Source organism: Pelecanus crispus, chromosome 3, assembly GCF_030463565.1.
Source record: "Pelecanus crispus isolate bPelCri1 chromosome 3, bPelCri1.pri, whole genome shotgun sequence".
Lineage (NCBI taxonomy): Eukaryota > Metazoa > Chordata > Aves > Pelecaniformes > Pelecanidae > Pelecanus > Pelecanus crispus.
This window is the reverse complement of record NC_134645.1, coordinates 78,666,656-78,692,437: the sequence shown is the minus strand read 5'-3', so window position 1 is coordinate 78,692,437 and position 25,782 is coordinate 78,666,656.

The following is a 25,782-nucleotide window of genomic DNA, read 5'->3' as shown; positions in this document are numbered from 1 at the left end:
TTGATTATGTCCCATTCATGTGCTATCCAAGTGAGTTCCTTGACCAGATTATAGTATTTGTTACAAACTGTAGGGGAGTCTAAGGTTAAGACTCTCAGACCATATATGGGTATTTGAATAAATGTTTTCACTTCAAATGTGTTGAAGAACCATCAACACTCATATAAATTAGGGTTAACTTCTTAATGTACTAGCTCCAGGGGAAACAATTTACTTTATTCACATTTACATGGTTTGGGGCATCACTCTTGAAAAGCCTGCCCTGAAATAGGTGGTGCAAGACACAAGGAAGCATATTGTGTTTCACTGCTGAATAGTCACTGGTTAACATTTTGCTGCTGCTTCTGCCCTGCTAGTTTGCTTATTAAGCCTTGTGACAAGTTTCTGACAGAACTTCTGTGAAATGGACATTCAGGACTCAGCCTTTATGACAGCACAGCTGTGAACATTACGTTCTACCAGATTCCAACCATGTATGCATTTTAGAGACTATAGGTGACAAAAGAAAATATCCAGGCTTGTATGAAAATTCAAGCTGGAAGAGACTTCAGGAAGTTGGTCAATTTATGTGATGCCACTAAAAAGTTATAGCAAGAAGAAAATGCTAAAAAGCTAAGGGCAAAATCTTGGCAGATAAACAGATTAACGGTCACTTCACTGAAAAAAAAAGATTGTTTCTTAATTGATTTATTAATTGATTTGAAAATAATTTTGGCGGTTGATCTCCAGTGGAATTTGAACACCAGCCGGATTTGTCCAGGTTCATAGAGGGCCAAGGGACCACAGAAGTAGGAAATGATCCTAAGAGGCCTCCAGCTGAACCTCCTGCTATAGCAGGGTTAGCTGTGAGATCAGACCAAATCTGAGATGGGACCACCAGATCAGACCAGCACTTTGCACAGTCAGATCTGCAAAAATTCCAGGGACAGAGATTGGACAACCCCTCTGGGGAACCTGCTCCACTGTCTACTGTCTTCAGGAGTAAAATGATTTTTCTGAAATCTAGTCTGATTCTCTCATTTCAGAGAGAATTGCCCATTGTCTCTCTTCCTCTTGTCATGCAATGTTGAAGAGTCTGGCTCCATCTTCTCAGCTGCCTCCCTGTAGGTACTGGGGGCTGCTGTTAGACTCTACGGAGCCAGCCAAGGTGCCTCAGCCTTTCCTCACAGGCAGGACAACTGCTCCAGCCCCAATCAGCTTGGGGGCCCCTTGCTGAACTCATGCCAATTCATCAGTCTCTGTTCTATACTGAAGGGCCCAAAAATGGGTGCAATATGCTAGATGTGGTCAAAAGTACTGAGTAGAGGGGAATAATCCTGGTAGTAAATAATCTGTAGTTTCAGGATCTTAATCTGGAAATTGCTTTGGTTTTAATATTTAAGAAAACAGTTTTGTGTCTACTCTGAATTCCAGTGTTTCAACAATTAGTCAGGTCATCTACATATTGGTGTTCTCATTAAATGCGTACAAATGGCACTTCTGAATAGTGGAAATCACATTGTGTCATTTCTTTAGCTGAAATTGGTTAAAAAAATCCAATAATTAGTGTTTCATGACCTTATCTTTTTTTAAAGAATGAAAAAGATAGATTGCCTCTTTTTTTACTTGCTCCATTCAGTGATTAGCTAGCCAAAAATGTCTACTGCCTGTATATGACAGTTATTAGATAAGAATTTGAAGATATTCTCCAGAATTTATTTGCAAAGCTGATTTTACTTCATTTAATTTTAGAAACATACTCTAGTTCTGTTTAAATGAACTCAAAAGCCAATATTTTAGGTATCTTAATGGATTTCTAGCTAATTATAGGTTAATTGAGATCTTATTTCTGCCAGTAGAAGCAAGCTGTAATATGAGAGAGTTCATTTTCTATCAAAACTATTATTTTCTAACACATAATACCACCTGAAGACGTTATCTTTTTGTTTGATTCCTTCTTATTACACATTACTTCAATTAGGAAACTGAGCAGTTGGGCATGAACTAACAGACAAAATAAGAATTTATATGTATGTACTCCAGTTGAAAGTCATATGCTATTGAAACATGGTTGCTTTAGAGCTTGGAAATTTCTATTAACTTACATATTAAAAAAATCCAAACAAAAAAACCAATTAAAAATAAAATAATTTAGTGTTCATGAAAGCTGCTGGATTGGCAGTTCTGACAAATAAAATCTTGCTTTTGTCAAAGGGGAGATGGTTATCACATGCAAAGGTACAGTAAAAATTTATAGACATCATCTGCTAATATGTTTCAGACTTCACCTTGAAGAAATAGTTCTGTTTACATGCCATTCTGTCTACATCATACACTGAAAAAAAGCAGCTAATTTTGCTGGTGATTTTCATAATCCACTAAGAGAGAGTCTATTAACTAGGAATGAGTGAATAATTGATTTTTTCTTTCAGTGGCTAAAAGGAGACAAATGTTTGGATGTAATAGAAATAAAAATGTTTTAGTTGTTTTCATCAGAAGGCTGAAACACTCAGAGACACTCTGAGTTTGTGTACACAAGCACTGCAAGAACAGGATAAATTCATCTGAATGGAAAATTTCACTCACCTCTGGAAATATATCCTACTTTGAACATCTAGCCTCAAACACCAGAAGTTAAAAATTAACAGTGTGAGTTAGTCAAGTGTGGGTTTACTTCAGGAGTATAAGCAATTGTTAGCCATTAGCTCTGTACAACAGAAATCAATGACTCTTTAGGGAGTAATGCAGCTGCTCTTTTCAGGAAAATCCTGTATATTTGGGGAAATTTATATCTGATATGACCTTCAATGCAGAAATGCACCATTTCATTGCAAATGAGAGAGTTTACATCACTGAAGCAAATTTTTATACATGTTGTGTCTAGCATCTATAGTGTTTAATGACAGAACATCTATGAATAGCGCACTTGAATGTCTGCTTATCAATATTGTTTGCATCTTGAGGTCAGTATATTACATTTGTTTATATAATTTTTGGCAATTAAGAGCTAATCAAGGGCCTTGACACAAAGAATGTAATGTTTAAGTCTCTGAGGAAAATCTTTGATGAGTACCTGTTACATTATTCCCACAATGGATATGAACTTGATTCATGCACTTACATTACACAAGCAACATTTTCATAACATTTCTAACAAATTAACCTTTAAAATGGAATGCTAAAATTACACATGATTAATTTTATTTCTTTTTCTCCAATAGTTGTGAAAACTCAGTTTGCAGGAGAATTCTGATTAATTTCTGTAGAGAAGGCATTTAGCTGAGATCTGAACCCAAAAAACCAACTACGTTTTACATTCTAACTTCCATGCTCTTCCCATTGTTCCTAACTCTTCTGGGTTTTTTTACCTGAAAGTCTTAAAAATTCAGTTTCTGGAAGGTTGTGAATAGGTGAGGTCATAGCTCTTATGGTAAAAGAGGAGAAAAAAAATTTATAATTAATAAAATAATATAAACCAAAACACATGGTTTTCAAGCATCTACATTTTCTGAGAGATTCACAGACTGTCTTGCAGTATGGTGGTAATGGCAGCTGGGGCACACTACATTTTCTCATAAAACAGCTCTTGCATGTCTGCCCTAGGCTCACAAGTAAGTGCGACATGGCTGTGCCTTTGGCCGCCCAGTGCTTTTCCTGGTGGCCTCTGTGTGTGTGAGCATCATGTATGTGTGTGTGTGTGTACAGTGTATTCTAGGGTGGGGATCTTTCCCAATAGCTGTTGAGCGGTGTTTAGGAGAGGTGCACCAGATTAACAGGGTCTAGAGTTCCCGACTATCCCTTTGACCAGGTGTTAGTAGTATCTATCAGCGTAAAAATACAAGTTAGTTTGTATGCATGTGTGCCTGTGTCTGGACTATGAGTTACTGTGTGAATAAGCGCTTTTGTTTCTAGGGCTGTGAGACGGATACAATTGCTGATATACGCCTTTGGTGCTTCTACACGGTCAGTTTCAGTGTCCTGCCACCTGTGTACTGGGTGTTGTGAAAGCACCTCCAGAGCATCTGGTTCTTGCCCCGTCTGTACCTAACAGTCTTGGGCACCCAGTCAAGCTTTGTGTGTCCTGCTCCATGAAGCAGTCTTTCCTTCTTGGCTATTGCAACACCGAACATTGAGAATGCTAAACTCACCCCCTTTTCTTGAAATCCTAGCCTGTGTGGTTGTTAAAAAATTGCCTGAATGTACCCTCAAAACCCCTGTAGTTAAATAAAAAATGTTGGACAATTTCTATTCTCCCAGTATTTTTAAGACTTCTAATGTTTCTTCTTAACTCATACCTGCCTGTCTCTGAGGGGTGTTTAAGGATATCTGACAGTAATTATATTGATGGTCCCAGGTTTGCAGAATCACTAAAACCACTGTCTGCAGACATCTCTGTCAAGGGTCAGTTGCATGACCATTTTGACAAAGCTTATTTCCTGCCAGTGGCTAGTTAGATAGCATGGTTTGCTTGTTTCATTTTGTTTGTTTGCTTGCTTGTTTTTCTTTTTATTGATAGTCACCCTCTCTTTTCTCCCTAATTTTTTGTTTTGTCATTTGTGTCCTCCAGAACACGTGTGGTGGTTGACAACATGGCCATATAATAGTATAATGCAGTCCTGATCAGCGTGACTGATTGACCACGTCTGAGTCCTGAGCTACCCTGACCAGTACTAATAGAGACCTTAAGACCTTAAACACTGCTTTCTCCCATTCTAAGTTTCTGAATACCTAGCATTGGTGTAAGCCATGGGTGAGGGCTACCAAAATGCAAAGAAAAACAGAAGATGGTAATTTAAATAATTTGGTTGAGAACTTATCCTAGGATTTCAGGAGACTGACATTTTTCAGAATCTAGACACTGACCTGTACAGCTTTACTCTCCTCGTAGTTCTACCTTGCCTCTCTCTACAGACACTGAAAAGTGAATTTTTGGAGGGGAGCTTCCAAAAAAGGGGGATATCTCCATCTGAGTTTGACCAGAGTTGCCACTGTGTTTCCCAGCAGTACTTCTGTTTTATCTCCTTTTCTCACTGAGGTTTTCAGTCTATAGAAGAAGCCTACAATTGGCTTTCAGTGAAAATACCATTTATTCCTATTTAAAATAGGTGATCATAAAATCAGTCCATAAGCAGCTGCAGCAGTTTCCAATGTCATCACTCCCCCAGCTCCTCTTCTGTAGGCTCTCATTCCAGCTAAACATGGTAGAAGATCATAACAGTGCTTCTCATGCAACGTCTCAAGACTGTCCAGAAATGATTTAGATTTACTTGGCAGACTTTGCACTGAGATGAATGAGCAGGAATGGTTCTGCTCCGAGGATGATAACTTCCTGCAGGCAGGTAAGACATAATATCAAACACCAGGAAGATTGTAGCTTCTTGCAGTGCTCCATATCTTCAAATCATGCATGCTCCTGACTTTTCAAGTCTTTTCACATTGCCAAAATGTTGTCAAGGGAATTTAGGATTTGTGTGGGGGCAGATACACACAGCTGTGCATAAGCTTTACTTACAGTCTGACCTAGCTCAACAGCAGGATCTGTGCGGCTTGTCCACAGGGAGCCCAGGTTACGTAGTTGGCAATGTGCCCTCTGCCTTGAGAGTTTTTGAGTTTCGTTCTTGGCACAACACCTTGCATAACCACTTTCACCGGATGAGAACAAAATAGACACAACCTTGTGCTGTCCCCCAGTGCTGTGGGAATCAGAGATTTCTTGGTTGCCCAGTACTTGTATATGGAAAGCCTGTAAGTAGATGGTTTGTTATAGTTCAGTTGCCTAATGTAAACAGCCTTTGAAGTTTGCCTTAAGATTTTTTAAAAAGGGAGAAAATATTTTGATGAAAATGAATGCTTGTGGTGTTTGTTATTTAAATATAAAACTATTTTTGTATTCTATAAATTAGAAAAGCTGGAAAGACAGGAAGATGTGTGTGGTGTTACTGCTCCCCAGGTGAAGCCGTGTTGTTCCTTTCCCATTTCCCCCCTCTCATACACAAATTACTGAAGCTGGTGCCAGATTTTAAAATTTCAAAAGTTTCAAAATTGGAACTAATTTGTACTTGTGGCAGTGTTAAATAAGAGTGAAGAAGCACACACCAAAGATGGAAAGAGTCTTATCATTGAGGATGGGAGGTAGAATATTGGATGCAATTTAGAAAGAAATTGTAGAAATATTCCCTTTCCAGATGGGACTGGACAGATTTCTGGTACTTTGCATGTAGAGGACTTTGACGGTGTGTCACCACAACTATTCAGAGTGCCGTGTGCTGTCATTTGGGAGGTGATAGGAGTTACACTGTTAGGAGACCCTCAAAGTGACTAAGGCATTGTGGTAATGGATATAGATCCCAGCTGCAGTCAGGATCAAATGGAAGATAAATGGGCTTCAGTTATGTTTAGCCCATTTTCCAGGAAGCAGACTCCACTCAAGTTTGACATGCACTTTGATGAGAGGGAGGTTGTGTTTCTTCTTTACAATATGCCAGTACATATGTCTGTCTCAGACTCCCAGGAAGAAGAAAATATCCAATACAATGCTTCCAGGCAGCCTGGACCTGGTGTCCCCAAGGGGGATTTACAGTGTACTAGCTTTGCACTTTCTGAAGGGATGATAACAAAGTAATGTCTTCTATAAACATGCTTCTGTGGGCACATAGAAACAGCCAAATGCAATGTTAACATTTAATAGCTTCTAGAAAAAAGATTTATTACTTCTTGGGAGCAAAGCTGACTTGTTAATTTTATACATAAGGTTGAACAAACGATCAGAAGTAATCCCATCTTGATCCTTAGTGAGAAGTTCATATATAAAATTAATAAAGGGTGGTTTTGAAACAAGGATGCTGCTTTGACCTGTAATATTCTTTACCTGTTTAACAGTCCTGTGCCATACTTAGTTTTCTGAGTAATATGCAATCTCTTCATCAAAGAGTACAAATCAGCAAATCAGACTTCAATTTTCTTACTTCAGTCTTTGGATAATTTAAAGATTAATAAAGTCATCTATCCCAAGCCTTCCACCTTCCAGGGAAGATGTCTAATTTGAAAGGAAACCAAAATATTTCTAGAAATATTCCAGAATTTCTATCTGTCCTCTCCAAAGCACAAGCTGAATCCCCCCAGCCTGCTAAAAAAGGAAGGAGACTCTTGCATGCTACACAAATGGAAAGCTCAGCTCAAAAAGCTGTTATGCATAATTTACATAGATGTTCCACAAAGCCTGTTTGGGAATAACATAGATATAAATTAATAAATAAATAATGATAATTAATAATAAATTAATACATTAATAATAATAAAATTAATTACATGCTTTTAATATTCATTAGACCTTTTTTCCGTCTGATCATGTGTTGCAACTTCAACAGTATATTTCTAAACCTTCATAAAACCAAGCACATCAACTAGGTGAGGATCACATATCATTGCAATAGGACAGTAAAGGAATACTGCCTCCAAGTCAGCTCAGCACCTGGCTTTGGGCTTATGGGTGGCAGAGAGGATGAGGCAGCTGCAACCAATTCACTGCCTGCATACACCCTGGTGTACGGGCAAGGAGAGGATTCCCTTGCTTCTGCTTTTAAGGAAAGATGTATGATCATTTGTTCCTAGAGGTGAGGGAGCTTCTATCTTTCCAGAAGGGACCATTTCGAGACAGTGGTGCTACAGATGTCTTGCAAAAAAATATGTTCAGATCCTCAGGTGTTTTAATCCAATGACCCAAAATGAAAGTATTGCTCCTCCTTCTTGATTTTCCTTTACAGAAGATGTGGATTTGTTTAGAATAATGAAACAGCCCACTAAGACATGGGACATACACTGATCTAAGGTAGTTTGTAAACATGGCAGTTACAGAAGATCTTATTTTTCATTCCTACTTTCTGAGCTAACAGGAAATACATACCTCATAACATCTACATTCATTATGCAAGCAGAAATTCTGCAAATGATTATACCTGCTTTTTGTAGTTTTATTCATATGATTGGTTTCATTACTTTTAGTTCCTGAAATTAAGAACAAAACACACTTTCGAGCAAGAAAGATCAGAAAGTGGGAAGAGTGTTCTAAAAACTTTTAACAAGATACAAAAGAAATATTGCTGCAAGACCAGAATAATTCCAAAAGATTAGAGGGTTGCAAGAAAAGTCTTGTACTTCAGGTTCAATTTTTGGGTCTGCTAAAATCTTCCTGGGTAAACTTATGCAAGCCACTTAATCTTTTTGTGCCTTAGTGCCCAATCTGCAACATGAAGATAACAGTGTTTTCTTCCTCTCAGACCATCTGTTTGAAAGCTCCTTGAAGCAATGGGTATCTCTGTCTAGTGGATGGCTATTAATTGGTGATAAATTTATATGCAGTGGTGCTGAGAAGAACAGAAGGAAAAGGTGGGTTAGATTTAGAACTACAAAGACATCCAAATTTTTGCTTTGCTAACACATTGAAATATTTTCATTCCTGAATCAGGACATAAAGTTTAGAGAAGGAATACTTTCATAGATAAACTGCCATATGTTGTATCATTTCAGCATTATGATGCATTATGGAACTACATTATTTCAAGGATTTTGAAGTATGGATACCCCCCCTTACAAGGCCAGATTATGCATCCTGTCACGCTCTGGTAGACCCATGACTCCCAGAAGGCACTAGCTATCTTACTCAGCAGAGAAACAATTTTGCATCATAGGATTTGCCCTCCATTGACAGAGCCTGCTCCATAAGGCAGAGCAGAGGGAACCTGACTTACAGTTCTCACTGTGCAATGTGAGGGTCAGAGGGTACCACATGGACAAAGGGAACACAGAAGAAACAGAGAAAAGACAATATCTGGCAGCTCCATCAGTGAACACTGTTCTGCTCTAAGCACTGACTAAGGCAGGCTGTCATGGAAGTTTGCAACCGTGTAGTTAATAAAGACTATAACATAGCACTTGTACTCAAGGCTTCCAAATTAAGGTTGTGCATAATCAACCTGTGGCATTCCCTGACTTTTAAGAAAAAGTATTTATTACCTTAACATTTGCCAAGGAATCTTTATTTTTTTATGTCAGTCCTTTCTGCCTTTCAGAGAAAAAAATGTGACAAGGCTTTATTTTTTAATCCTTTCCTAGAAAAAACTAATTTATTTCTACAAAGTTCATTAAAGGATTCCTCCTTCAAGGACTGTGTTCTTTAAATTCTTCTTTAACCTCTTAGCAAATTAAAAAAAAATAAAATCACTTTCATACTAATACCTAAAGTTATGTACAAATACTTAATCAATTCACAATCCATCATCTGCTGAAAATGGCAAGACTCTTTTCCTTCATCCCACTGAGATCATGTAGGTATTACTTCTGCATAGTGCTATTATCTGACATGATGTTTATGTTTACAATTTTTTTTATGTAATTGTGGTGCCTTTAAGGTAAAATGAACTGAATGAAATTACTTGACTTGAAGAGATGAGGTTTATAAAGTAAGAAATATTATGAGATTTGTGAAACAATGATGAGAAGTCACAATATTATACAGAATATATATCCACAGGATATTACTTGGCTTGTGGTAGACATCCTTAACTTTAGAAGAGGAGTTAGTCTTGGACTTTTGCATGAAACGTGCCTGTTTAATGGAAACCTGATCTGAATGGAGGCTTAATCTTCTTTGGAAAATAAAAATGATTAATAATCACACTTTTGAGTGGTGGTGTTCTGTATTTCTGATATGTTAGTTTACAAAGTTGTAGAGATTTCAGAGATCTCTCTATTTTCTTCTGTTATTGACCAATGTACTATCTAAGAATATTTAAAATGAAAACAAATATGAGCAGATTTGATGGCATCCTTACTTTCAGTCATACATAGCTAAATTCTTCAGATGGCCCTGAACTGTTCGGGTTCAATTTGCTGAAAAACAAGTTGCTTGTACTTTCGTCTGAGCCAGACCTTTCTAAACAGAAAATGAGGGCTTAGTGATTTATTCAGTTTCTCAGAAGTTGCCAGCAGCAATGCATCTAATGAATTCCACACTCCAGAAAATGTGCACAACCACTTTTCTGCTGGGGTAAAGGTAGGAGATCCTTTTTCCCTTTATCTCTACTAGCTAATCTTGGCTGGTAATAGAAGTGACCTTCACTTCCAATTGAGAACAGATGCGAAGGACTGAGAAGTATGCATGACTGGTCAATGCTTATTAAAAGTGTACCAAACTTTCAGAGGCCTACTTAAACTTGACCTTGATATGCTTCAGCTAAGGACTGAAAGCTCGCTGCCTTCAGTTGAAAGCAATAAGCAATATCACATTGAGCTTACAGGAGAATGTGTTTGTTTGATTGTTTTAGCTGAATATAAAACACTAGAAAGTTCAGAAACATGTTCAGTTCTAACAGGCTTGCAAAAATACAAGGAACCATATTTATCTAAATCAGTCTTCGTGAAAAAAAAAAACCAACCCAAAAAAGTAAAAGTCTTTTATGGTAAGCACCCATATTTCTTGTTTCCAGTCATGCTGAAGATAAAGGATTGCAAGCATTCCCATATTTAGTTATTTCTGGACATGACACGAGCCAGAAAAAAATGGTAATAATGAAAAAGAACCTTTCTGAGCAGTTTCAGAATAAGCTGTGCAGATGTCCTGATGTTTAAACAGCACTTTTCCAACAACTGTTCTCAGAAACAGTACCTCAGTCACACTTTCAGGTCTTAATTCCTTGCCAGCTTCTTCCTTGACCCCAGAGGGCTGTAACTTAATGTTGTCCTATATCAGACTACATGCTTTTCTCTTTTGAAGGAATGCAGATCCTCTGTCACAATCTATCACTTCATTGTAGGAAAGATATGAGTCTATGAGCCACACATACTTGTCCCATTCTTCTAGGCAGAAAATGCTGACAACTATTTTCTTGTTCATCTTTTTCACAACAGCTAGGAAAAAAACCAACTAAGCTAATGGTGTACTTCAACTTGCCTCTGGACTTCAGGTATAGTTTACTTGGACCTTCTTAGAGTCCAAGGTGTGTGACATTATCTGGGTTCTGGGAGGAAACTATTTCTTCCCACTCTTACAGTACTTTTGAAAACTTCTGTGGCAAAATGCTGCAGTTTCAGATGTGAAGGTAGTTTCTCCAGGTTGGAAGGGACCTCAAAAGATCATCTGATCCAACCTTTCATGGGAAAGGGAGCCTAGATGAGATTATTTAGCACCCTGTGTAACCACATCTTAAAAACCTCCAGTGATGGGGACTCTACCACATCCCTGGAGATGTTGCTCTAGTGAATGATTGTTCTTACAATCTGTAAAAAATATTATTCTTATGTCAGGATAAAACTTCTCCCAGTGAAACTTGTACCCATTGTCCCTTCTCCATGTGGCTCCATGTGAAGAGAGAGCCTCTGTCCTCTTTGTAGCTGCCCTCTAAGCATTGGAATACTGTGATGAGGTCCTCCCTGAGCCTTCTCTTCAGGGAGACGAGAAAAGAACCTAACTCCTTTGGTCTTTTTCACAGGGCAGGTTCTCCAACCTTTTGGTCATCAGATCTTAGTCAAATAAATAGATTAGCCAGGCATGGAATATTTGCCCTCCTTGTTGCCTAATAATGAAATATGATGAGCCCAAATTACAAGTTTATGGAAAAAATACATGTAAGATCCAGAGAAGAGCTATAATTTAATGTAGTTGCATTATATTTAATGTATATACATTTTAAAAAATCCATGAGTTTGCCCCCTTATATTTTAGTTTCCAACATGTGGAGTATCACTAGGTCAAAGTAGGAAAGTCAATGCATGGAGCAAACATTTCACCAAGAACCTTAATGACTGGTGAAGAAAAAGTAATTTGCCTAACAAATGTTTGGTTTATGAAGTTAGCTGGATACATCAAGGGACCTGCTGCCGTTTCACCCCTGTAGGTAGTCCAGCTCTCTCACTTGGATGTGGAGATGTTACTGACAAAGCAGAGCAAGGAAGAGTGTCACTGGAAAAAGGAACTATTTGAAATTCCTGTCAAGCAACTTCACAAATACCCTATGACTGAATTTCTGCTGGTGTGTTTAATTCATGTTGTTTTGGAAGTGCTTTCTGCTGAAAACAAAAGCATTGCTGCAGCTAGTGTAATCCCATTAGCCCAAAAGGTTTCTAAGTCTGGAGCTGTCAGAAATGTTTCAAGGGTGTTTCAGCTTGAGAAGCAGCTGGAACACATGAACAAATACGTGTAAACATGGAAGCACCCTCTGATTTCAATTTAAGATGATGTACCACTGCATTAAAAGACTTATTCAGAGGCATCCTGAGATTGTTGATTTGAAAACTGCAGCACTAAAACTGAATGAGCAATCCATAGCAGAGTTTAGTGAATTCTGTATCCAGTACAAAACATCAGGAGCTAAGTATACATGGCAGCTCCCAAGAACATGTTTAGTTGCAGGCGACTCCCTTCTGAGGGGAACAGAGGGTCCGATATGTTGGACAGACCCTCCTCTTATGGAAGTCTGCTGTCTCCCTGGGGCCTGGGTTAAGGACATCACTAGGGAACTTCCTGGCCTGGTATGGCTATTACCCATTACTGCTCTTCCATGTGGGTGGTGATGAAACTGCAACACATAGTCCAAGGGCGATCAAAAGAGACTTCAGGGCCTTGGGACAGTTGGTAAGGGAATCTGGAGCACAGGTTATTTTTTCCTCTTTCCTTCCAGCTGCGGGCAGCAACATTGGAAGAAACAGATGGGCCCAGTCTATTAATACACAGCTCCATGGCTGGTGTCACCACCACAGTTGTGGGTTTTTTGATAATGGGATGGCCTACACGGCACCAGGCTTGCTGCTGTCAGATGGGATTCACCTTTTTCAAAGGGGAAAGAGGGTCTCTGCTCAGAAGCTAGTGGGGCTCATTGACAGAGCTTTAAACTAGAGTTGAAATGGGAGGGGGATAATATCAGTCTTGCCTGTGGCAAGCTGTGGGATGACACACCAATGACAGAGGGACAGGGTGCTAGTGAGGGCCCTCAGCCTGTTGCTCTGAGACATGCTGTGTACACTGCAGCAAACTTGAAGCCTTATGGAGACGAGCCAGGGGCTCCTGAGGTAACAGGAGTCAACAGGAAAAGACCAGTGAAATATCTCAAAGGAATTAAAGGGTGTTCCTCTAGGGTGACACTGTCTACAGCCCAGCTGAAGTGCCTCTACACCAATGCACGCAGCATGGGCAACAAACAGGAGTTGGAAGCCACCCTTCTGCTAGAAAGCTACGACCTAGTTGCCATTACTGTGTCTCGGTGGGACAAATCCCATGACTGGAGTGCGGCTGTTGATGGCTACAGGAAGGAGGGGCGAAGGCGTTGCCCTTTACATCAAGAAATGGATAGAGTGTGAAGAGCTGCCTCTGAAGAACAGCCACAAGCAGGGTGAAAGCTTATGGGTAAGAATCAGAGACTGAGGCAACCAAAGGAACCTTGTGGTTGGTGTCTACTACAGGCCACCTGATCAAGGGGAGCCTATTGATGAGGCCTTCTTTTTCCAGCTACAGGAGACATTCCACTCACAGGCTCTTCCACTCACAGGCTCTCGAGTGCACCCTCAGCAAGTTTGCAGACGACACCAAGCTGAGTGGTGCGGTTGACATGCCAGGAGGACAAGATGTTATCCAGAGGGACCTGGACAAGCTGGAGAAGTGGGCCTGTGTGAACCTCATGAGGTTCAACAAGGCCAAATGCAAGGTCCTGCACCTGGGACGGGGCAACCCCGGATATCAGTACAGGTTGGGGGATGAAGAGATTGAGAGCAGCCCTGCAGAGAAGGACTTGGGGGTACTGGTGGGTGAAAAGCTGGACATGAGCCGGCAATGCGTCTTGCAGCCCAGAAAGCCAACCATATCCTGGGCTGCATCAAAAGAAACGTGGCCAGCAGGTCAAGGGAGGTGATTCTGCCTCTTTACTCTGCTCTGGTCAGACCTCACCTGGAGTACTGCATCCAGCTCTGGGGCCCTCAGCACAAGAAGGACATGGACCTGTTGGAGCGGGTCCAGAAGAGGGCCACCAAAATGATCCGAGGGCTGGAGCACCTCTCCTATGAGGCCAGGCTGAGAGAGTTGGGGTTTTTCAGCCTGAAGAAGAGAAGGCTGTGGGGACACTTTATTGCGACCTTCCGGTACTTAAAGGGGGCCTACAGGAAAGATGGGGACAATCTTTTTAACAAGGCCTGTTGTGACAGGACAATGAATAATGGATTTAAACTAAAGAAGAATAGATTTAGACTAGACATTAGAAAGAAATTTTTTACAATGAGGGTGGTCAAGCACTGGAACAGGTTGCCCAGAGAGGTGGTAGAGGCCCCATCCCTGGAAACATTCAAGGTCAGGTTGGACGGAGCTCTGAGCAACCTGATCTGGTTAAAGCTGTCCCTGCTCACTGCAGTGGGGGTTGGGCTAGGTGACCTCTAAAGGTCCCTTCCAACCCAAAGCATTCTATGATTCTATGATTCTATGATTCTATGATTCTATGATTCTATGATTCTATGATTCTATGATTCTATGATTCTTGTCCTGCTGGGGGACTTCAACCACCCCAACATCTGCTGCAAAAGTATCACGGCAAGGTATAGGCAATCCAGGACACTCCTGGAATGCGTCGAGGATAACTTCTTAAGCCAGCTAATAGACAGCCCTACCAGAGGGAATGCGATACTGGATCTGTTGGCCACCAACACAAGTGAACTAATTGGTGACGTCAAGATTGGAGGCAACCTGGGATGCAGCGATCATGCACTGGTACAGTTTGCAGTCCTGAGGGATATGGGTCAGGCGAAAAGTAAATTCAGGACCCTGAATTTTAGGAAACCAAAATTCTGGCTGTTCAAGGAGTTATTCAATAGGACACCCTGGGAAACTGCCTTCAGGGACAAGGGAGCAGAACAGAGCTGGCAGACCTTTAAGGATGCTTTCCATAGAGTGTAAGAGCTCTCAATACCCAGGTGTAAGAAATCAGGAAAGGAAGGCAAGAGACTGGCATGGATGAGTCAAGACCTGCTGGTCAAACTAAAGGGCAAGAAGGCAGTGGAAAGACCACTGCAGGCAGTGGAAGCAGGGACAGGTATCCTGGGAAGAGTATATGGATGCTGCCCAGTTGTGCATGGATGGCACCAGGAAGGCCAAGGCACATCTGAAGCTGAACTTGTCAAGGGATGCCAGGAATAATAAGAAAGGCTTATATAGTTATGTCAGCGAGAAAAGGAAGGTCAAAGAAAGTATACCTGCCCTGATGAGTAACACTGGCAAGCTGGTAACAATGGACAAGGAGAAGGCCGAGGTACTCAGCAACTTCTTTGCCTCATTCTTCACTGGCAACCTCTCTTCCACACCTCTCAAGTGGATGGACCACAAGACAGGGACTGGGGGAGCAAAGTCCCTCCCACTGTAAGAGAAGATCAGGTTTGAGACCACCTGAGGAACATGAACATAGATAAGGCCATGGGACCTGATGAGATGCATCCTAGAGTCCTGAGGGAATTACAACAATGAGGTAGTTGCCAAGCCATTCTCCATGATATTTGAAAAGTCATGGCAGTCAGGTGAAGTCCCTGGTGACTGGAAAAAGGGAAACATTGCACCCATTTTTAAAATGGGTACAAAGGAAGACCCTGGGAACTACTGACCTGTCAGCCTCACCTCTGTGCCTGTGAAGATCATGGAACAGATCTTCCTAGAAGCTATGCTAAGGCACATGGAGGACAAGGTGATTCCAGACAGCCAGCACAGCTTCACCAAGGGCAAGTTTTGCCTGACAAACATTGTGGCCTTCTATGATGGAGTGACTACTTCAGTGGACAGGTGAAAAGCTATGGATGCTGTCTATTTGGACTTCTGTAAGGCCTTTGACACAGTCCCCCTGCAACATCCTTCTCTCTAAATTGGAGAGATATGGATTTGATGGGTGGACTGCTTGGTGGATGAGGCAGTGGTTGGATGGTCGCATCCAGAGAGTAGTGGTCAATGGTTTAATGTCCAGATGGAGATTGGTGACAAGTGGTGTCTCTCAAGGGTCCATATTAGGACCAGTACTGTTTAATATCTTCATCAATGACATAGACAGTAGGATTGAGTGCACCCTCAGCAAGTTTGCAGACAACACCAAGCTGAGTGGTGCAGTTGATACACCTGAGGGATGGGATGCCATCCAGAGGGACCTGGACAAGCTCGAGAAGTGGGAATGTGTGAACCTACACTATGGTCACAACAACCCCATGCAACACTACAGGCTTGGGGAAGAGTGGCTGGAAAGCTGCCTGGCCAAAAAGGACCTGGGGGTGTTGGTAGACAGCCAGCTGAACATGAGCCAGCAGTGTGCCCAGGTGGCCAAGAAGGCCAACAGCATGCTGGCTTGTATCAGGAATAGTGTGGCCAGCAGGAGCGGGAAGGTGATCCTGCCCCTGTACTCGGCACTGGTGAGGTCGCACCTGGAATACTGTGTCCAGTTTTGGGCTCCTCAATACAAGAAAGACATTGTGGTGCTGGAGCATGTTCAAAGAAGGGCAACAAAGCTGGTGAAGGGTCTGGAGCACAGGCCTTATGAGGAGTGGCTGAGGGAACTGGGACTGTTTAGTCTGGAGAAGAGGAGGCTGAGGGGAGACCTTATTGCTCTCTACAACTACCTGAAAGGATGTTGCAGTGAGGTGGGTGTTGGTCTCTTCTCCCAAGTAGTTAGCAATAGGAAAAGAGGAAATGGGCTTAAGCTGTGCCAGGGGAGGTTTAGGTTGGAAATTAGGAAAAATTTCTTCACGGAAAGAGTAGTCAAGCATTGGAACAGGCTGCCCAGAGAGGTGGTGGAGGTGTTCCCTAGAGGGGTTCAAAAAACCTGTAGACGTGGCACTTTGGGACATGGTTAGTAGGCATGGTGGTGTTGGGTTGATGGTTGGACTGATGATCTTAGAGGTGCTTTCCAACCTTAATGATTCCCAGTTTTACTTTAATTAAAATATAATCCAGCCACCAAGCCAGGAAAAATGAAATTAATTATGGCTCTACTGTTAATTGGTTTAGTGGTGGACTTGGTAATGTTAGGTTAATGGTTGGACTGGATGATCTTAAAGGTCTTTTCCAACCTAAATGATTCTATAATTCTATGATTCTATGATTCTAACCTCATGAGGTTCAACAAGGCCAAGTGCAGGGTCCTGCACATGGGCTGGGGCAACCGCCAGTATCAATACAGGCTAGAGGATGAAGGGATTGAGAGCAGCCCTGCAGAGAAGGACTTGGGGGTACTGGTGAGTGAAAAGCTGGACATGAGCCAACAATGTGCGCTTGCAGTCCAGAAGACCAACTGTATCCTGGGCTGCATCAAAAGAAGCGTGGCCAGCAGGTCGAGGGAGGTGATTCTGCCCCTCTACTGTGCTCTGGTGAGGCCCCTCCTGGAGTACTGCATCCAGCTCTGGAGCCCTCACACAGGAAAGATGTGGACCTGTTGGATCAGGTCCTGAGGTGGGCCACAAAAATGATCAGAGGGATGGAACACTACTCCTGTTGGAAAGGCTGAGACAGTTGGGGTTATTCAGCCTGGAGAAGGGTATAGGGAGACCTTGTTGCAGCCTTTCAGTAAGGGGGCTTATAAGAAAGATGGGGACAGGCTTTTTAGCAGGGCTTGTTGCTAAAGGACAAGGGGTAATGGTTTTAAACTAAAAGAGGGTAGATTTAGACTAGGTATAAGGAAGAAATTTTTTACAATGGGGGTGGTGAAACACTGGAAGAAATTGCCCAGAGAGGTGGTAGATGCCCCATCCCTGGAAACATTCGAAGTTGGACGGGGCTCTGAGCAACCTGATCTAGCTAAAGATGTCCCTGCTCACTGCAGGACGATTGGACTAGATGACCTTTAAAGGTCCCTTCCAACCCAAACTATTCTATGATTCTATGTCAGATGGGCAGATGTTGTGTGAAAGGAAAATATATTCTTTGACTTGGCAGATGGGGATTCTGATTGTTCATCAGATGAAGAAGCACAAGAAAGAAGTATAAGAAACATTATGTGATGTTTCCTCTTATGCACCCTTTTTGCAAAAGCTCTGGAGAAACACTCCCATGCACACACATTTAATAGGATCCAAACTAGGGAGCTAAATATGAATGTAAGAGACTAAATATGTAGCCTAATTTTCCAAAGTCACCCACGAGCTCGGCTGGATGTCTATTTATTTACCCCCCAATCCATCTGCTTCTGTGTAGTCAGCACCTTCCTGTGCAGAAAGGCATAGTGATATGTGTGTTCTGTGGGGTTGTCTGTTGGCAAAATATTAATTCAGGAAATGACATAAGTATTTGACGTAGTAATAAGCATGGTAAATTAAGACAGAATGAACCTGCAATCGATCTAGTCATGAACTGGACGGTAGCCATTGGAGTTAATCACAGTGTGGGGAGATAATGCCTGTGAATGTAAATGGTAAGAAATGAGGAAGAGTGCTTTTAAGCTGTGCTGAATTAATTTGCAGAACTCACTGATGCAGAATATTATCTGTGTAGAAATTATAGGGTAATCAGTCCCAACACTTCCCGGCAAAAGCTGAACAGTCAATGAGGTCTGCAGGGAATCTCTCCTATCCTAACCCTGTAGTTCTGTGCTTTGTGTGCATTATTGTGCCTTGCTCTCAACAAACCAATGAATATCACCAGACACAAAGCCATGTTCATTCCTGCAGAGAAGAAACAAACCTAAAGGTGTTCACTAACTCTCTGTGCTGGCTTCTGCTAGGTTTTGTCAGGAATAGGAGAAAGCAGAAATCCTCTGCAAATCTTCCACTAACACAGAGTCTTTAGGGTCTGTAAGCCCGTTACCTGAAATGCAGTACTGTCTGGTGGCAGGTGTGCCACGGCCAGCACAGGCACTACCCGCTCACACTGGCACCTCAGGTCTCCTCTCTTTCCCTGTGCCAGCTCATATTTGTCCCTCCTGACTTCATGATTACCAGCAAAAAAATCAAGTTACTCATCTTAAACTTCACTTTCTGATGTCAGTAAAAGAAGAATCATATATACTTATTTCCCTCATTATTAGTCATGTTGTGAATGTAAAATGTTTTATGCTTACTTAAAAATTCATGCACTGATGCTGAATGAGATACTAACCTTTTTTACACTGTCTGTGAAACTTGGTCTAGTTAAAAACGTTCTTTCTGTCCTGAAATCTATTTTGAAGAATGGCTTGAGGCTTTCAAATGTAAATACTTCTGGACTCACATGTATGCAGTTCACAGATATCCAGGCAGCTTTAAAGCAGTTGCAGGCTCAGCCTGAGATGGAAGTTTTACAGTTCATCAGGTAGAAAGCAGTGATGTCTCAGCTAATAAGCATGTTTCTGTTCTTCACATAATTAAAATGAACAGGTGTTGCACAGACCACTGCCTTCACCAACATGTTCCCTCTATCATGGAGCAGTTTTCACCTCGTGTGAGTAAGGTTTGTGAAAAACCAAGAATCTCTGCATGCTCCCAAGAACATTCACTTGTGCAAATGGACCTTGTTCAATTAGAAGTAATGTCATGAGCTATTAGCAGCCAGTCCCAGTATTGTATCATCTTTGATAAAGCAAAATGAAGCAATATGTTATCCAACAAAATGAAAATCTCCACAAAATAAGTCCACATGGCCAAAAAATCTTTTTGTAAATCACACTTCTTTTTTTTTTTTGAGAGCTTTGAAAGATACTTCAGCTGTGTGATAGTGTGTCCTTTTGAAACATGCCTATGATCATTGTATTAGAGAAAAAAAATGTCCTGTGCGTGGTCTATTTTGGGGTGGTGTGTTTAATGACAGTTTCAGTACAGCTTCCTAAGGCTTAGTGTCCCTTTCATTTCTGCTCTTCTTGCTGATCTCTGCAGAAATGACACGGACTTGGGGTACACAATTAAAAAATGAGAACAACTAAGTGCTTTTACCTGTGCACACTTACACAGATATTGTCTTCCTGTAGCTTTTCTTGAAGACATTCTGTAGCTGAAGCAGTTTTTGGCTGAAAGAAGTGATCGGGCCTAATGTACGTAAAATCTGGGTTGCGTTAACAACTCTTAGGTTCTGTGTCTCAAGTACATCAGGCATCGCAGGCTGAGTTGGGATCACATAGTAAATCTTTACCTTCTGTGAAAAAAAAAAAAGTGTTAAGTGCAAGAATCACTTGATTCAAGAAAAAAGCATACTGCACTGGTGTTTTAGGAACTGCACTTGCTAGTTAGCAATAGATCTGTCATTACTGCTGTGTTATGGCCTGTCTTTGAACCAATGCTCAAAGAGGGTAAAAAGTGCTTATCTTTTAAAGACTATAGTCTTACACTTCCTGATCCTCTAACACTGGAAGACAGATCTTTTAACCAATGAAATGCAGTTTACCACATACTTGTGACACTGCTTGTGAATGACACTGCACAGATGTAACATGACAGATCAAGACGAAAGCAGTTGTGTTTCTCCAATCCTTCTTTCCCTTGTTTAATCTTATTGCTTCTGGTTATGATTTGTCCCAAGCCAGGATTTCTTCTGCTTTGAGCATGATACTCTTCAGATAACTATGCATGTGGATCATACTGTGCTTGATCATGTCTAGAAAAACAGTATGTATTTAGGACTTCATTCTTGAATTTGATACATGAAGGTCATGATGCCCTTCCTCTACAGAAACCAAGGGGATTGCTGTAACACAAAGCCAGTGTAATGGAACAAATATAAGATCTTTGATAATTAACCTGTCATCTTAGGAGAAAACCTTCAAAGAAGTTAAGGACAGCTCTGTCCAGATAAGGAATTCTCAGAAGAGAAATCAGTGGTCCCAAACCACAAAGAACATTTACCATAAAAACACAAAGAACATTCAGATTTCAGGGAATGAACAAATGCCTGTTACTAAGTTTATTTCATTATAAGAGAGGTTTATTTGGTTGACCAACTATGATGAAGACCAAAAGCAAAGTATGCCTTAAAAGTTCTTATTGTTTCCTACCAAACCCTCTGATCCTTTGCATCCAAATTATTCAAGTTCCTGTTTTATATATTTTAAGCTAGACTCTGATCTTAGTCACATTGCTGTAAATAGGATGTAACTAGACTGTCCTTCCAGTGTAACATCTGTGTTACTGAAGTCTGACTTCTTCACAAAGATTGCATTCAGAAAAGTGCCAAATACAAGTGTGACTTCATCAACTAGGAATTTCTTTTTGCTGACAGCTTTGGCCCTCACACAGCTGAGCAGAGTTGGGCATCTTGTAAACAAGGATACTGTTCAGTAACAGGCATGACTTCTTTTTGGGACACCTCCTCACGCAGCCTTACACATCCCTTCAGCAAACTGTGACAACAAACAGGAGCCTCCTTCAGATATGGTCTGTGATGTGATTAAATGTCTGATGGTTTCTTTTGATCTCGGCACTTGTGGACTTAATCACAGATATCCTACCTTGTGTGGCCAAAGAATTACCACTGATTGCTCTCTAATAGAGCAGTTTAGATTTCTGGTTCAAATTTATTGGCTTATAATGAATGGATTTGCTTTAGTTCTTGAGGATTTAGAGGATTTTCCTTTTGCTTTATTCCCTGCTATTACATTTCTCTAGCCAGTGTGATATTTTATGCTATTTAAATGGCACACTTCGATTTAACAGCCTAAGTACCATTAGTATTTCATTGCATGCCAACAACTGATACGAAATGCTTCTTAGATTTTGTCCCCTTTTTTGTATTAGCTAGTTTTCATCTGCATGACCTTGATAGAAAGGAGCCTACTCCCTGCCAAGAGCAGAAAACAGGTTATAGCAACTGCCATGAAATACTAAGGTAGTGCAGAAAGGTCAGCCAAGATTTATTTTTTAAAAAGACAGGGTTTTGGGGGGGGGTGTTTTTGGTTTTTTGGGAGTGGGTTTGTTTGTTTGGTTGGTTGGTTGGTTTTTTGTGGGGAAGGAATATAATGAGCTTTGTGCTCTTGTGGTATAAATTTGTATGCAGTTTAACCAAAATTACTCGTCTTAAATTTTAAGCATTAACAAATAAGACCACTATCTTAGCTGTCACAAGGAATTATAGGATGACTTGCAGTACTGTACCTCAGGACTGGCTGCACAAAAAGGATTTAAGTGTTAAGGCTGCTGGCAGCATTTGTGATACCTAAATTAGGTACTGCTCTCTATGCTGCATGGAGAGGACTACATGGCACTTGTTGCCAGCATGATCTCTGGCACTATTTCATGGAAACACAGGCAAGCAGGCCTCCTTCTATAGCAATCATCACCTGGGGGCTTTAAATGAGAGAAGCTGATAGGAGCTGGCTTGTGGGTAGGGCTGGGAGCTGGAAGTGAGCTGGGCTACCGCTACTCACTGGTGTCAAGACTGAGGCACTTCTGGGCTGCTGTGGAAAGGAAAGGTTTGGTGTCTGGGGAAGGTTCATATCACAGGCACATGTCGAATGTCTACATGAAGAATTTAGATGCCTAAATACAGCACAAGTCCTTTTGTTAATGTAGCCATGGACTTCCACAGCCTGAGTCACACAATCAAAAGCTGCCAAGAGAAAAATGACGAGCCATAACCTCTTCCATGCTGATCCAGGAAACAACATCCTATCCATGCCCTGAGACTACCCCTGCTGGTGCCCAACTTTACTCTCTGCTGTTCGACTGATCCCTCTAAAATCACGCTGGCAAAAAAAATGGTACAGCACAGAGTGGGACCCAGCCCTTTGTTGCTGGAAAAATAAAAAAAAAGAGATATCTCTTAGCAAAGAGATAATGAGATGACGTTGCTATTATGGTTTTCACTGGCTCAGGATAGTACTCTCACCTAATTGAATGTTTGGGGGAAAAGTAGCATGACTTGGGAGAGGCACAATGTGAGTGACATGCCACTGTGGTAGAGCCAGCTTTAGAGGTATAACAGAAAGCTCCCAGGTGTTATGAATGTTAACATCGCTTAAATAGGGGAATATTTTTAGATTGTTTGTGCTAGTAGGTATTTTTCAGTAAGAGTTTATGTTATTGTCTCTTCTTATTTTAGTAATGACTGTCACAGTCCCAGTGAAATCTTAGTCAGAAAATTTCCTTTCATAGTGTCACTTCAGGCTAAAATAAAATCCTTTTCCTAAACAGGGCTTTCTTACAGCAGAATAGGTACAATGGGCTATTCAAGTGAATTCTATTGACTGTAGATTCAAGTCTTAATGTTCCTTTTTTATGATCTCCTCCTTTTCATTTTAATATTGTTCTGCTTTTCCTTTTTTGTACTGTGCATATCCTATTTTGTTCCACTGAAATAATTTTGCAAGAAATCCTTCATCAGGATAATACTGTCTATTCAGTCATCACAGGCACAGTTTTGTTCTTTGAGCTTTGGCTAGCTTATATACACACTCCTACACTTCCAGTGATTACTTCCAGTGCCAGCTGGGATACCTACTGGTGAATTCAGAGCTGATTAGCTGAACAAGACAGTTGTTGCTCCAATTAACCTACTCCATGTTTCAAGAGATTTCATTTTTTTTCATTAAGGAAACAAGAAGTGGAGGGACAGACTTTCTTTAGCCAAATTGCTCCATTCTTCTCCCCACAGGGAAAAAAAAAGTCAATTCGGTGAACAAAGAGTGATCATTACAGGACATCTGCGGCTAATAACTGGGACACAACAGAAATTTGAGAACTGGATGCTTAACAGTTCATTGTAGGTTTTATTTGCATATACAAAGTTCCTTCCCAGTAGACTGTGAAAAAACATTTCCTTTAGCTGGTTGTGGTGGAAATTGCTAGTTTTCTGCATGGTGAACAAATGTGTTAATTAATTAATTTTACTATGAAGGTGCTCTGCTTAAATGCCAGTTTTCAAAATCAATGTACTTTTGCTTCATAGAAGGGTTTAAATCATGTAATTTGCAAGGTAGGACTGTGACTGACCTCTTTGGGAATGCACAGAAAGAAATGTTTCCATGAGTTTCCCCCCTTGCACCCTCTCTGTAGGAAGAGGTAAACAACTGAAATCCTTGTCTTCTAACACAATGCTGACAGACAAGCTCTGGAGAAACTTAGGCAGTGGCACAGGAGATTAACACACCCAGAGGTTCTACTCTCAGAGCTGCGTCAGCAGAAGGGAATGTATGTGCACACCAGACCTGTCCTGGGAAGGAGAACACAAGCATGCTCAGAATCTTGCTGTAGATCCAGGGTCCTATTCCGGTGGTCTGGACAGACCATGTGTAAGCAATGTCAACTGCATGAAACTCAGTTCGGCCTCACAAGCTCTTTCTGAGCTCTTGTTATGAAAGTTTGTGCTTGAGGCTGCAGGGTGGCAACCAACTACATGGCTAGAAGAAAAGTAAAACACAAGCCTCTGCATTTTATGGTGGTGTTACACCCCTGGAACCCATTGAGTCCTTTCTTTACCTTAAGATGTTGCTAATGTTTCAGTTAAATAGTTACAAAGGTACTGCAAGGTTTCATGATGATGGCAGTGATAAAAATAGCTGCTGCTGAGGTAGCCTTCATTGGATTTATATCGCTTTCCTTTTAGTGGAAAAGACATTGATCAGAAGCAATATGAAATAAAAGCGTTGTTTGCTGGAGAAGTGTGTTGGTGTTCAGTTTTAATTCATACAACAGGCCTGAAATAGAGGATTCCAAGCAAATGCTGAGGTTTCAAAATCAGTTTTTGTTCTGATTGCAAATACAATTATTAAAAAAAAAAAACTCTGATGATTTACATAGCTTATTTTTGTGTCAGCTCATGACTGTTCTGTTCTGGCACATTTTTGCACCCTGAGACAGGAACCAGAATGCCTTGGGTCTCCAGCTCTAGAAAAGCTTTCTCGAAGGGCTTCTTGCAGGGCCAAAGACCTTGTGTCTCCCAGGTTCCCCTTCAGCTCGCTCTGAGCACAACTCACCTGCCTATGGTTTCACGTGATTTTACAAAAACAGAGATGCATCCATATAATATTACAGTATTTTAGCTAAAAGTCTGTTCCACTGGAAAATTTCCTGACACCTCTATTTATTGATTAATGTATTCTGCTTATTTATTAATACACTGCTGTTTCATCTCTGACTACAGTGAAGAATTTAAACCAGGTGATCTGAAAGTATCTATATTTGTATGTTAGAAACATCCAACTCCACCAAAACCCCTCCACCTAATACTCAGGCAAATAGCTTATGCCTTTTACTCCATAGCTGATCCTCCACAAGACTTCTCACTTAAACATAATTCATGTATGAAGTCAATATACTGAGACCTTTATTTTTGGTGGCATCTACTGACATAAAGGACCTAGATAGGTAGATTGGACCAAAACAACAACAACAAAAGCTATACTATATTAGTAATTTTGTCATCTTTAGTCATTTTTAAAATAGAACATTGTGATTGTCAAGCAGGTGGCAAAAGGCAATTTCTGTCTTCTTTTCTGCAGAGAAGGTAGGGAGTTCCAATATATCTTTCACAAGCTGGAATTCCTCAAGTTCAAGTCTTCTGTCCATGTAATTCAAAGCAGTGATGTAATCTTATGGGTTTTTGTATCCTAGCTGATAGTCTCAGCTGTTACTGAACAGCTTTGGGAAAAGGAGAGGAGAATTGATTAGCTCTTTTCTGAGACCACGTCACTCAGAAAAGGTATTCAGTGTTAGACAGAAAGAGGGAAAGTGACTTCACAGATGTGTGGTAAGGTAAACATGGTTTTCTGTCTCAGCTCCTGTTGACGAATGAATTTGTTCTTTGGGCTGGTAAAGCAACTCTCTTTTTTTTCCAGATATAACCATGTCTTCCATGATGCCTGCAGCAAATACACTTTCTGGTTTTTTACATTCATAAGATAGTTT